This window comes from Equus quagga, chromosome 4 (genome assembly GCF_021613505.1).
Source record: "Equus quagga isolate Etosha38 chromosome 4, UCLA_HA_Equagga_1.0, whole genome shotgun sequence".
Classification (NCBI taxonomy): domain Eukaryota; kingdom Metazoa; phylum Chordata; class Mammalia; order Perissodactyla; family Equidae; genus Equus; species Equus quagga.
Window position 1 is genome coordinate 61,507,940 of NC_060270.1, and position 13,340 is coordinate 61,521,279.

A 13,340-nucleotide genomic window follows, 5' to 3' on the forward strand; every position below is an offset into this window, starting at 1 on the left:
AAGGTGTCTAAAGAGGAGGCACAAATATCTAAAGAGACTGTAAAGTTTTGGGGGGTCATCATTTCAAGGGGACAATGCAGCCTTCCCCAAGAGAGAAAAACGGTAATATGCCAACTAGCTCCACTGAAAACTCATAGGCAGCTACCAGGACTCTAGGGAATGGCTGGGTTTTGCCACATTTGGATCCCTAACTTTGGATTAATTGCTAAGCCTCTCTAGGATAAACTACAGGGGCCAGAAAAGGACTCATTTGAATAGGTTAAGCTAGACACTATGGCGAAAGGATGGCCCCCATGCTTGAGAGCTGTAGCTGCCACCTGCTTGTTACTCAAGAAAGCAGAACAACAGACTATGGGCCAATCTACGATGGTGTGGGCCTCCCCATCAAGTCTCTAGCCTACTAGAGACTAAAGGACATCTCTAGCTATCCCAGAATAGAATACTGAAATATCAAACTATGCTGCTAGATTCCCCTCAGATTTATTTAAAACCCTGTCATACCTTAAACCCGGCTACCCTGCTCCTTGATTCCAATGGGTCTATTAGCCATGCTTGCCCATAATTGATTGCTGGACACAGAGGTCTCTAGAGTAAACCATGGACATTAAACATGGGCCAGAGATCCTTAAATTGCTAGAAGTGGTACAGGGCCCCAAGGAAGCAGATGGGGTCCATTGTAACGACCATCCAAGTGGGGAATCAGAAGCCATAAAAGGAAATAACTTGGCAGCTGCAGCTGCAGCTCCAAAAAGGGCTGCTATATCAGGAGAGCTTCTCCAATTACTGTTAATTCCCACTCTACCCTTCTATGAATTTACACCAGTGTATTCCTCTGATGAAGTGAGGGAAGCCACACACAGGGTCATCAGTGGTCCTCAGTAGTCAAGGACTGGATGATAAACCAATGAAGGAAGATTTAGGTCCCCAAACAAACAGGTTGGGGGCCCCTTAAGAGTGCTCATGCTAACTTAACTCACAAGGAGGGAACCCACTTTGATTTTGATAACATCCTGACCTCACTGAGTCCCCCTCTGAGCACACAGAGAATTCCCTTGACCTAACAGAAACCCTCATCTCACAGAGACCTCCCCTGATTTCACAGAGACCCTCTCTGAACTCACAGAGACTTCACTTGGCCTCACAGAGACATCCCTTGACATCAGACTCCCTCTGACCACACAAAGACTTCCCATGCCCACATAGAGACTCCTCTGATCACCCAGAAACCTCCACTGACCTCACAGTGACCTCCTCTTCCCTCAAAGTGATGTCTCCTGACTTCACAGAGAACTCCCTGAACACACAAAGAACTCCAATGACCTCCCAGAGACTTCCAGTGACATTACTGAGACCCCTCCTCTGACCTCACTGAGACATCCCCTGACATCATAGAGACCAACCATTACCTCACCAAGACCCCCTACAACACAGTGAGAACGCTGCTGACCTCACAAGTACCTCAAGTGACTCTCAACACATCTGGGATCTCACAGAAATGGGGAGAGGATGGTGGGTGCACCACCTCAGCTGACTGACAAATCCCATGGGTCCTATTGACTGTTAACACTCTGGAAGCCCTGCTCCATGGAGTAAAACCCTTCTCTTTATCTATGCATGCACAGCAACAGTGACTCTGGACTCAGAAAGGCCCTTGGGCTTCCCGAGAGACAGGTCCTTGTGGCACTGAAAGTGTAAGGCAGCCCATTGGCAGTGGCTAGGTACAGCTGCAGGTGAAATGGGGTTCCCAGCTCCTCCAGCGGTGTCTCACATCCACTTTTCCCCTTCTGCTCAGGTCCTGCTACCCTTCTTTGTCAGTCTCTTTCTGCCCCTCTTTGCCCATCAGGGACCAGGGGGCAGGGCATGACTATCCCTCCTGCCTGCTGGTCATCCAGGACTTCTTTATTGTTCGACAAAACAAGGTATCACATCAGGAAGGAACTTTTCAACACAGGGAGCATGAAAGCCTTTGACAACTCAATGGGGCTGAGGAAGGCTAGACAAAGGAGTGTGGCCACACTAGGTGTGCCATGTTCCTTGCAGAAAGAGTGGAGAAACCAGTGGGCCTGCCCTTCCATGGGTGGGCACTGCTCTCCACTCTGGAGTCAGGAAAGCCATGCCCTCATGCTGCCCAGAGCTCTACTCTTGAGAGAAATCCAGAACTAAGGGCAGAGGCTTGGCCCTTGGCCATCTCCCTGGGTGCACTGCTGTGGGCACAGAAAGAGGGGCATCCTATGGGGAGGTCTGCTTTGTCTGAATGAAGTTGGCCATCTGGGCTCCCCACTCTGAGACTCTGTTGGTGGTCTAGGACAGGGGAGAGGGCCCTGAGACCAGAAAGTTCCCTGGCAGTTGTCCTCAGCCTGGTTGGAGCAGGAGGCCACTGGCCAGCTGGGGTGCTGGACCTGCATCTTAGCCCCCCCCACATCTGGGTCCCTTCTGGCTCCAGCCAGGCTCCTGAGGAAGGATGATAGGCTTGGTGGCAGCCAGTGCAGGAGTACCAGCAGCAGGGGTGGTGTTCCACAGTCTCCTGGGATGCACTGGGCAGGGACTGACCCCCTGTGGTGTGCCACAGGATGGACTGGTCAGCCTCTGGCTACCTCTGGGGCAGGGACCCACCTCAGCTCAACAGATGGACAGATGCCACAAATGAGACTTGGAGAGGAACTCGGGGATTTTCACACCCTTGCCTCAGGGTAATTCCTCTCGCCCCATCACTCCTATCAGACCCAATCTGGATGTGCCCAGGTCCAAATTTGAGACCACAGTGATGAACTTGAAACTTACTTCTTACCTCCCTGTCCAGCCCACTGCAGTGGTGTTCTTGGTGGTTGGGGAAATGGCACTGACAGTGGCTGTGGTAAAGGCTGTGGTGGCAGCTGCTTCCCAGACACCTGGCACCTCGAGGACCTGAGGAGTATATGATTGGTGCACCAACACCCTCCCCGACAACCTCTCCCAACTGTCCTACTGACTCTCACCACTCCAGGAGCCCTGTTCTCTTGAGTTACAGCTATCACTCTGGGACTGCACTTGTTTAAATTACACAGCCTTGAAACCTCCCTCCATAAGCTATTCAGATAAAATTTCTCCCTGGAACCTTCAGAGTTGGCTGAGAGCAAAACAGCAAAGACAACAAAGTTCTCCAAAATTAGAAGCAAGATTTTCATCTTTAACTTCCTGGGCACACCCCTGGGCTCCTAAGCAGGCTTCATCTGACCTTAATTATGGATTTCAGGCCATCCCCTTCTGTCATTTTGAATCTGGTCCGCCTACCAGGATTTCATGTTCTGAGAATATCTTTGGCCTTTTCCAGGTGAAACTTCAGTGTTTCCTCATGGCTTTGCTGCCTCAGTTGGTCCAACAGCTAATGGAGGTGGGCCTCCTGGGCCCACGTGACTTCACATATGTTAAGTTACTGTGAACCTGTGAGTGAAAACATCTCACACTAGTTCTGTTCAATGGGATCTTCCCCAATGTGAGATTTCTGCTTATTGGAGGAGATAAGAGGCACTTAAAAGACTGCCCACAGACACTCATTCATTCTTTTCTCTATGTATGAATTCTAGGCTAATAAGTCAGTCATAGTTCCTGGTTAAAAACCTTCCCCATGTAAGTTACATACACATGGTGTGTTACTCTCTTGCATGCATTGAGATTTCTTCTTTATAACATCTCAACTGTACAGTTGATTAATTTTATAACTTCATTGTGTTTCATAGACTAGGTATTTGAGCCATGTTTATACAATTGTCCTTTTATAAGAACTCAGGTTATAGATCTGAGCTCAGGTTAATATCTTTCCTAAATTAAAATTATGCAAAACGTTCTGATGGGATGGCACTTACTCCCAACTCAAATTATAGTCCCTTTATTGTGCTTTCCTAATAATCATCCCATTCCCAGGTCTCTAATGTAGGGGACCAGGGTTCGACCCAAGAAACTTACCATCACTGTGCAGTTAGATGGGTCCTTCCTGCAGCTATCTGGTATAGATACCATTTCTTGGCTTTAAAGGTCACTTTTCCTGCCTAAAGTAAATTAAAAAATAAATTTCTGGAGAGGTATTAGGGAACCAAAATGTTGTAGAGCATGCAAGGCAAATATTGACCCTTACATGGGGAAAGAATGTGAAAAGGAGTGAGGCGCCAGTGAGTAGAAACATGTTTTAGGGCACTATCAATTGGAAAATGTTTTCAAGATTGAAGAGAAAATTAAGATGGGATTTTGGTAAGGTTATGAGAGAAGAAATCATCAAGGGGAAGGAACGAGGGCAAAGTTTGCAACGTGAAACTTTCACTCCAAAGAGGACATAAACTATAAACAAAAGACATGGATAAATGCTAGGAATAATGAGAACACTGAGAACTTTTTCCCTACTGGCTTCTCATACTTTCCTGAAAAGACCATTGACTTAAGGAAATCTGCAGTTGGCATTACCAAGGTCCTGATCCCTCGCTGACTAGGCTTCTCCTCATAGTGAGCACACATGCCTGGAGCTTACCCAGCCTCAGGCCTTGTGGGAATCCCCTTTCTTCCCTCCACAACTCCTCTCCTTGCTCCAATGGGAAATTGTGTCTTATTTGCACAGCTGTCATCCTGTTCATGGGAAAAATCCACTTGAATTTTGAATTCTGTTTTAAGGACCATATATATTCTTAAAGTCCAGGACAGAATCTCAATGAACAACCAAGTGAGCATTGAAGAAAACCTTGTAGGTCCTTGAGCAGAGCAGGAGGAACACCGTGACACCAAGCCAAAAGCATTGAGGAACTCGTGGATGTGCACGAGCAAGCTCACAGAGTAAAGATTCCCAGTGTTTTCAACAAGGGAGGAATTAAATGTTTCTGGTTAATCCAGAATAACCTAAGTTTATGTTGCCTGCTGTTTTTTCAACTGTGGTCTCAAACTCTGGGCTTAATGCTTAGAACAGAGTGAATACTTAAAAAATGTTTAATCTTATTGTTTAGTCATTAAAAAAATATCCATTGAGTTTCCAGCATTGTTCTGGGTGCTGGTGATAAAGCAGCAACAGGACATGAAATTGTGGTCAGGAACACTATATTCTAGTGGGGGGCAAAGTACACATCAGTAAATCAATGAACAAACAGGTTACCTTCACGTAGTTCTAGGTGATATGGAAGATTATGATAGAGAGCCGAGAGAGCAGTGTGATATGTGGAAACTGTTGGTGCCGCAATCCAATGTACACCATCAGGATAGATGCGGAGAGGGCTGATGGCCACTCTGAGTTTATTATAACCAGTGTTTCAATATATACATAGCTTACATCTGTTAAACATACACAGGTGTTCTGGACAATATAATTAGCGAATGCCAAGAATTCTTAGTGATTTCTCAAGGAGCCCTCCCTTGGCCTCTGTTTTGATATTATCATGTTATTGCTGTGCTCATATATTTTATCTCGGAGCATGCATGGCAACCTAGGCAATGGTCCCTGCTGCTCCCGATATCGTGTCTCCATCTGTGCCCCCAGGTGACAGGTGCCTGGCTTAGGTTGCCTCCCCCTGGAGGTCTTACTCGTCATTGGCTAACTGGCCTTCTCACCTCAGGGTCACAGTTTGTTGGTAAGCCTTTTCCAGTGATTATTAACCCTTCCTGCATCAGGGGCAGCTACAGAAACTTCTGTGGATACTTGAATAAATAAATCAATGTTGACAGACTCACCCACAGAGATGAGATGACTGATGTTCTCCAGCATCACACCTCTGTACAGCTTTTGCCAAGATGCACCCACCAAAGCCTACCCTTCCTGGGTGAAGTCCACAACCACATCCATGAAGGTCACTGATTCCTAAAACACTGTGGACATTCTGGTTCAGACAGGGACACCTCTACCAGTGTCTAGCCACAGAGAGTTGACATGATAGTGCTGGGGAAAGGAGGCTGTAGGTATAGAAAGCTCAAGCCCTCTTTGGGGTTCCAGCTAAATGCATCCCTGTGTTGATCAGGCATGTGTTATTCATGCATAATCACAAACATATATACAGTCTGTACACAGCCTTAATACATACTAGCTTCATTATAAAGGAATATCACATAATGTGCAACATGAAATAAACTGGACATTTCCCAAAAATGTAAATATAACTTTATGACTGGCATATTTAATATAGTTTATTAGTTTTCAACTTGAGAACACATAACTAGACTCTCCTTCTCACCAATTGCAACTAAGCCACAGACCATCACATAGCAAGCAATATTTGTTGCCTATGACATATAACTGTGATTATGTGTAAACATTTCCCCTATGTGAACCTTATGTTTCTCCTTTGTGAAATGATTTAACAACCTGTTAGAAATGTGGACAGATCCAATGAGTCAATTTGCAAAGCACTTCCTTTATATCAAATACTCAATAGATATAAGTAATAAGTATGCTATTATTTAAAGGTGGAGAATGATGAAGCAATGTCTACCATTCTGCAGAACTGAATGGACTTAATAGAGAACATGGATTAGCAGGTGCAGCCTCTTTCTCTTATCTCTACACATTCCCTATGTTCACTACAAGGTAGAAAGACAGATGGTCCAGAAACACAATCAAAGGGCCGTTGATAATTCTACATAGAAGGATGACCTTAGCCTGACCCATCCTACAGTGAGGTTTCCATTGTCAATTTTCTCTGGGACTTCCAAGAATCAGTTATCATTGTAGTTTAGTCCTATCCATCTGCTAACAGGTAACAGAAGCCTCTCAATTGTATATGGTCACTCCAGTCCCCCCAAAATGGCCACAGAGTCTCAAATTTTTTTCTATCTACCATACTCCTTCTCCTCAACACACTGCAAAAATACTCTCCACACATTGTTTTCAGTTTTCAAATTTGATCAAAAGTTAATTACAAAGAGACAAACTGGGTTTTGGGAAGCAGAGTAAGTATAATTTTAGTTATCCTTTTTTTAAGTTATAAAAATGTTGAAGTATTTTTTATAAAACTTCAATAAATTTAAAATTGGTGAAAATAAATAAATGATTCCTCATTGCTCTCTGTGGCCCAATCCTCTCTTGAACCCACCACCTCAATGCTGCACAGCCTCTACCCAAGCCCCTGTGACACTGGATTGATTGAACTCACTTGTTGAAATAGCTCCCCCCTACTGGATTATAACATTTACTTGTACTCATCTCTACATCTGTGTTAACCACATGCCTAAGGCCACTGTAGCCACTAACATGGATAATTAGTGAGTTACTTCTCCACGAATGCTATGGGGTGAATTTGAAAAAAACCCAAGTATTCACATCTCTTCTCTGCAAGGACATCCTTAATAGATGATTGACTAATTCAGTGTAGATGTAGGAAGGAGATTATTTATTTATCAGCCTGGAACCTGTCATAAGCCTCCCAGAATCCTAGTGAAACATGACACACCAATATTTCCTTGGTGCACTTAGAAGATCTAGGCCAACTGGAAACACCTACCCATCTGCTGATAACAGAAGTACCAATTCAGGAATAAGAGCAAGTTCACCTGTGGTTGCATTCTCAAGAGCTCAGCTACCTCCTGTCTTCCTTAGTATTCTTGCCAAAGGACAGTGTGGTACTAAGCAAAGCTGAGGAAAGAAAAAGAAGCCATGAGACTTCAGTCTTTTCCACCACTTGTACATACACCAGTCATGAAATCATAACCCCTCACGTGGTAGTGAATCTGCCAGCTCAAACCACACTTGCATGAAGAATGATCTAAGACAAACAGGTGAAGCAGTCTCTTTTCCTAGGGTCACAGTGAGAAGGTTTTAGCTACTGATAATCATAAAGAAGATACTAATATCCTCATTTTACAGATAATAATTTGAAAATCATAGTGTCCAGAGTGTCCGCCAAGTGGTTCTGGCGTAGCTGGCAGGTGATGTTGGCGTGACCGGCAGGTGGTTCCAGCCAGCCCGGCAGGTGATTCCGAAGTGTTCACCAACTGGTTGTGGCGTAGCCGGCAGGTGATTTTGGCATGTCCAGCAGGTGGTTCTGGCGAGTCGAGCAGGTGGTTCCGGCGTGCTCGGCAGGTGCTTCCGGTGTCATTTTCATGTGGTTCTGGCATGTCTGAGAGGTGGTTCCGGCATGCCCGGCAGGTGATTCCGGAGTGTTCGCCAAGTGGTTCTGGCGTAGCCGGCAGGTGATTTTGCATGTCCGGCGGTGGTTCTGCCGTGTCGAGCCGGTGGTTCCGGCGTGTCCGGCATGTGGTTCTGGTGTGTCCGGCAGGTGGTTCAGGTCTGTCCGGTAGGTGGTTCCGGCGTGTACGGCACGTGGTTCTAGGACGTCTCAGAGGTGGTTGCGCATGCCCAACCTGTGATTCCGGACTGTCTGCCACGTGGTTATGGCACGTCTGAGAGGTGATTCCGGCATGCCCGGCAGGTCATCCCAGGCAGACCTCCAAGTGGTTCTGGCGTAGCCGGAAGGTGATTTTGGCGTGTCCGGCAGGTGGTTCCGGCGTGCTCGGCAGGTGGTTCAGGCGTGGCCGGGAGGTGGTTCCAGTCTGTGCAGTATATGTTTCCAGCTTGTCCGGCACGTGGTTGTGGTATGTCTGAGAGGTGGTTCCGGCATGGCTGGCAGGTGATTCCGGACTGTCCCCCAGGTGGTTGTGGCATAGCCAGCAGTTGATTTTGGCCTGTCCGGCAGGTGGTTCTGGCGAGTCGAGCAGGTGGCTCCGGCTTGTTCAGCAGGTGGTACCGGCGTGTCTGGCAGGTGGTTCCGGTCTGTCCGGCAGGTGGTTCCAGTCTGTTCAGGACGTGGTTCCAGCGTGTCCGGCATGTGGTTCTGGTACGTCTGAGAGGTGGTTCCTGCATGCCCGGCAGGTGATTGTGGACTGTCCGCCATGTGGTTCTCGCATAGCCAGCAGTTGATTTTGGCGTGTCCAGCAGGTGGTTCCGGTGAGTCGAGCAGGTGGTTCCGGCGTGCTCGGCAGGTGCTTCCGGTGTCATTGAAAGGTGGTTCTGGCATGTCTGAGAGGTGGTTCCGGAATGCCCGGCATGTGATTCCGGACTCTTCGCCAAGTGGTTCTGGCATAGCCCGCAGGTGATTTTGGCGTGTCCGACAGGTGGTTCTGCCGTGCTCGGCAGGTGGTTCAGGTGTGGCCGGCAGGTGGTTCCAGAGAGTCGACAGGTGGCTGTGGTGTGTTCAGAAGGTGCTTCCACCATGTCTGGCAGGTGGTTCCGTTCTGTCCGACAGGTCGTTCCGGCATGTCCGGCATGTGCTTCTGGCACTTCTGAGAGGTGGTTCTGGCATTCCAGGCAGGTGATTCCAGAGTGTCGGGTAAGTGGTTCTGGTGTATCCGGCAGTTCATTTTGGCGTGTCCGGCAGGTGGTTCCACCGTGCTCGGCAGGTGGTCCATGCGTGTCCGGCAGGTGGTTCCAGTCTGTCCAGGACATGGTTCCAGAGTGTCCGGCACGTGGTTCTGTTAGGTCTGAGAGGTGGTTCCTGCATGCCCGGCAGGTGATTCCGGACTATCCGCCAGGTGGTTCCCGCATAGCCAGCTGTTGATTTTGGCCTGTCCGGCAGGTGGTTCCGGCAAGTCGAGCAGGAGGCTCCAGCGTGCTCGGCAGGTGGTTCCGGTCTGTCTGGTAGGTGTTTCCGGCGTGTCTGGCACGTGCTTCTGGCACGTCTGAGACGTGGTTCCGGCATGCGCGGCACATGATTCTGGAGTGTCCACCAGGTGGTTCTGGCGTACCCGGCAGGTGGTTTTGGCGTGTCCAGCAGGTGGTTCTTGCGAGTCGAGCAGGTGGCTCAGGCATGCTCAGCAGGTGCTTCCGGCGTCTCCGGCACGTGCTTCTGGTGTTTCTGAGAGCTGGTTCTGGCGTGTCCGGCAGATGATTCCGGAGTGTCCACCAAGTGGTTCTGGCATACCCGGCAGGTGATTTTGGCGTGTCAGGTAGGTGGTTCTGGCGAGTCGAGCAGGTGGTTCCGGCGTGCTCGGCAGGTGGTTCAGGCGGGTCTGGCAGGTGGTTTCGGTCTGTTAGGGGTGTGGTTCCGGCATCTGAGGCACATGGTTCTGGCACGTCTGAGAGGTGGTTCCGGCCGGCCCAACAGGTGTTTCCGGAGTGTCCACCAAGTGGTTCTGGCGTAGCTGGCAGGTGATGTTGGCGTGGCCGGCAGGTGGTTCCATCAAGCCCGGCAGGTGATTCCGAAGTGTTCACCAACTGGTTTTTGCATAGCCGGCAGGTGATTTTGCATCTCTGGCGGTGGTTCCGGCGAGTCGAGCCGGTGGTTCCGGCATGTCCGGCAGGTGGTTCTGGGGTGTCCGGCACAAGCTTCTGGCACGTCTGAGAGGTTGTGTCGACATGCCTTTCACGTGATTCCGGCTTGTCCGCCAAGTGGTTCTGGTGTAGCGGGCAGGTGATTTTGGCGTGTCCGGCAGGTGGGACCGGTGAGTCAAGCAGGTGGTTCCGGCGAGTGTTTCCTGTGGTTCCGGTCTGTCCGGGAGATGGTTCCGGCCTGTCCGGCACGTGCTTGTGGCACTTCTGAGAGGTTGTGCTGGCATGCCCGACAGGTGATTCTGGAGTATCCAACAAGTGGTTCTGGCGTAGCCGGCAGGTGATTTTGGCGTGTCCGGCAGGTGGTTCTGTGGAGTGGATCAGGAACTTCCGGCATTCTAGGCAGTTGCTTCCGCCGTCTCCGGCATGTGGTTGTGACACCTCTGAGAGATGGTTCCAGCATGCCCGGCAGGTGATTCCGGAGTGTTCGCCAAGTGGTTCTGGCATAGCCGGTAGGTGATTTTGCATGTCCGGCAGTGGTTCTGGCGAGTCGAGCCGGTGGTTCTGGAGTGTCCAGCAGGTGGTTCCGGTCTGTCCTGGAGGTGGTTCCGGAGTGTCTGCCGAGTGGTTCTGGCGTAGCCGGCAGGTGATTTTGGTGTGTCCAGCAGTTGGTTCTGGGGAGTGGATCAGGTGGTTCCGGCATCCTCGGCAGGTGGTTCCGGCGTGTCCGGCACATGGTTCTGGCACGTCTGAGAGGTGGTTCCGGCATGCCCGGCAGGTGATCCTGGAGAGTCCTCCAAGTGGTTCTGGCATACCCCGCAGTTGTTTCTGGTGTGTCTGGCTGGTGGCTCTGGTGAGTCGAGCAGGTGATTCCGGCGTGCTCGGCAGGTGGTTCAGCCAGGTCCGGCAGGTGTTTGCAGTCTCTCCATGACGTGGTTCCGGCATGCCCGCAAGGTGATTCTGGAGTGTCCACCAAGTGGTTTTGGCGTAGCCGGCACATGATTTTGGCCTGTCAGGCAGGTGGTCCCGGCATGTCCAGCAGGTGGTTCCGGCGAGCTCGGCAGGTGCTTCCGGTCTCTCCGGCACGTGGTTGTGGCACGTCTGAGAGATGGTTCCGGCATGCCCGGCAGGTGATTCCGGAGTCTCCGGCATGTGGTTCTGGCACTTCTGAGAGGTTGTGCTGGCATGCCCAGCAAGTGATCCCGGAGTGTTTGCCAAGTGGTTCTGGCGTAGCCGGCAGGTGATTTTGTATGTCTGGCGGTGGTTCCGTCGAGTCGAGCCTGTGGTTCCGGCGTGTCCGGCAGGTGGTTCCGTTCTGTCCGGCAGGTGGTTCTGGGGTGTCCGACACAAGCTTCTGGCACGTCTGAGAGGTTGTGTCGGCATGCCATTCACGTGATTCCGGCTTGTCCGCCAAGTGGTTCTGGTGTAGCGGGCAGGTGATTTTGGCATGTCCGGCAGGTGGGACCGGTGAGTCAAGCAGGTGGTTCCGGTGAGTGTTTCCTGTGTTCCCGGTCTTTCCGGGAGATGGTTCCGGCCTGTCCGGCATGTGCTTTTGACACTTTTGAGAGGTTGTGCTGGCATGCCCAGCAGGTGATTCTGGAGTGTCCACCAAGTGGTTCTGGCATACCCGGCAGGTGATTTTGGCGTGTCAGGTAGGTGGTTCTGGCGACTCGAGCAGGTGGTTCCCGCTTGCATGGCAGGTGGTTCCGGCGAGTCGAGCAGGTGGTTCCGGTGTGCTCGGCAGCTGGTTCCGGCGTGTCTGGCAGGTGGTTCCGTTCTGTCCGATAGGTCGTTCCGGCATGTCCGGCACGTGCTTCTGGCACGTCTGAGAGGTGGTTCTGGCATGCCCGGCTGGTGATTCCAGAGTCTCCGGCATGTGGTTGTGGCACCTCTGACAGGTGGTTCCAGCATGCCCGGCAGGTGATTCCGGAGTGTCCGACAAGTGGTTGTGGCGTAGTCGGCTGGTCATTTTGGCATGTCCGGCAGGTGGATCTGGCGAGTCAAGAAGGTGGTCCCAGCATGTCCAGCAGGTGGTTCCGGTCTGTCCTGGAGGTGGTTCCGGAGTGTCTGCCGAGTGGTTCTGGCGTAGCCGGCAGGTGATTTTGGCGTGTCCAGCAGGTGGTTCTGGGGAGTGGATCAGGTGGTTCCGGCATACTCGGCAGGTGGTTCCGGCGTGTCCGGCACATGGTTCTGGCACGTCTGAGAGGTGGTTCCGGCATGCCCGGCACGTGATCCCGGAGAGTCCTCCAAGTGGTTCTGGCGTACCCCGCAGGTGTTTCTGGTGTGTCCGGCAGGTGGCTCTGGTGAGTCGAGCAGGTGGTTCCGGCGTGCTCGGCAGGTGGTTCAGGCAGGTCCGGCAGGTGTTTGCAGTCTGTCCATGACGTGGTTCCAGCATGCCCGCAAGGTGATTGTGGAGTGTCCACCAAGTGGTTTTGGTGTAGCCGGCACATGATTTTGCCCTGTCAGGCTGGTGGTTCCGGCGAGCTCGGCAGGTGTTTCAGGCAGGTCCGGCAGGTGTTTGCAGTCTGTCCATGACATGGTTCCGGCATGCCCGCAAGTTGATTCAGGAGTGTCCACAAAGTGGTTTTGGCGTAGCCGGCATATAGTTTTGGCCTGTCAGGCAGGTGGTTCCTGCGAGCTCGGCAGGTGCTTCCGGTCTCTCCGGCACGTGGTTGTGGCACGTCTGAGAGATGGTTCCAGCATGCTCAGCGGGTGCTTCCGGCGTGTCCGGCACGTGGTTCTGGTGTGTCTGAGAGCTGGTTCTGGCATGTCCGGCAGATGATTCCGGAGTGTCCACCAAGTGGTTCTGGCATACCCGGCAGGTGATTTTGGCGTGTCAGTTAGGTGGTTCCGGCGAGTCGAGCAGGTGGTTCCGGCATGCTCGGCAGGTGGTTCAGGCGGGTCTGGCAGGTGGTTTCGTCACTTCGGGGTGTGGTTCCGGCATCTGAGGCACATGGTTCTGGCACGTCTGAGAGGTGGTTCCGGCCGGCCCAACAGGTGTTTCTGGAGTGTCCGCCAAGTGGTTCTGGCGTAGCTGGCAGGTGATGTTGGCGTGACCGGCACGTGGTTCCAACCAGCCTGGCAGATGATTCCGAAGTGTTCACCAACTGGTTGTGGCGTAGCCGGCAGGTGA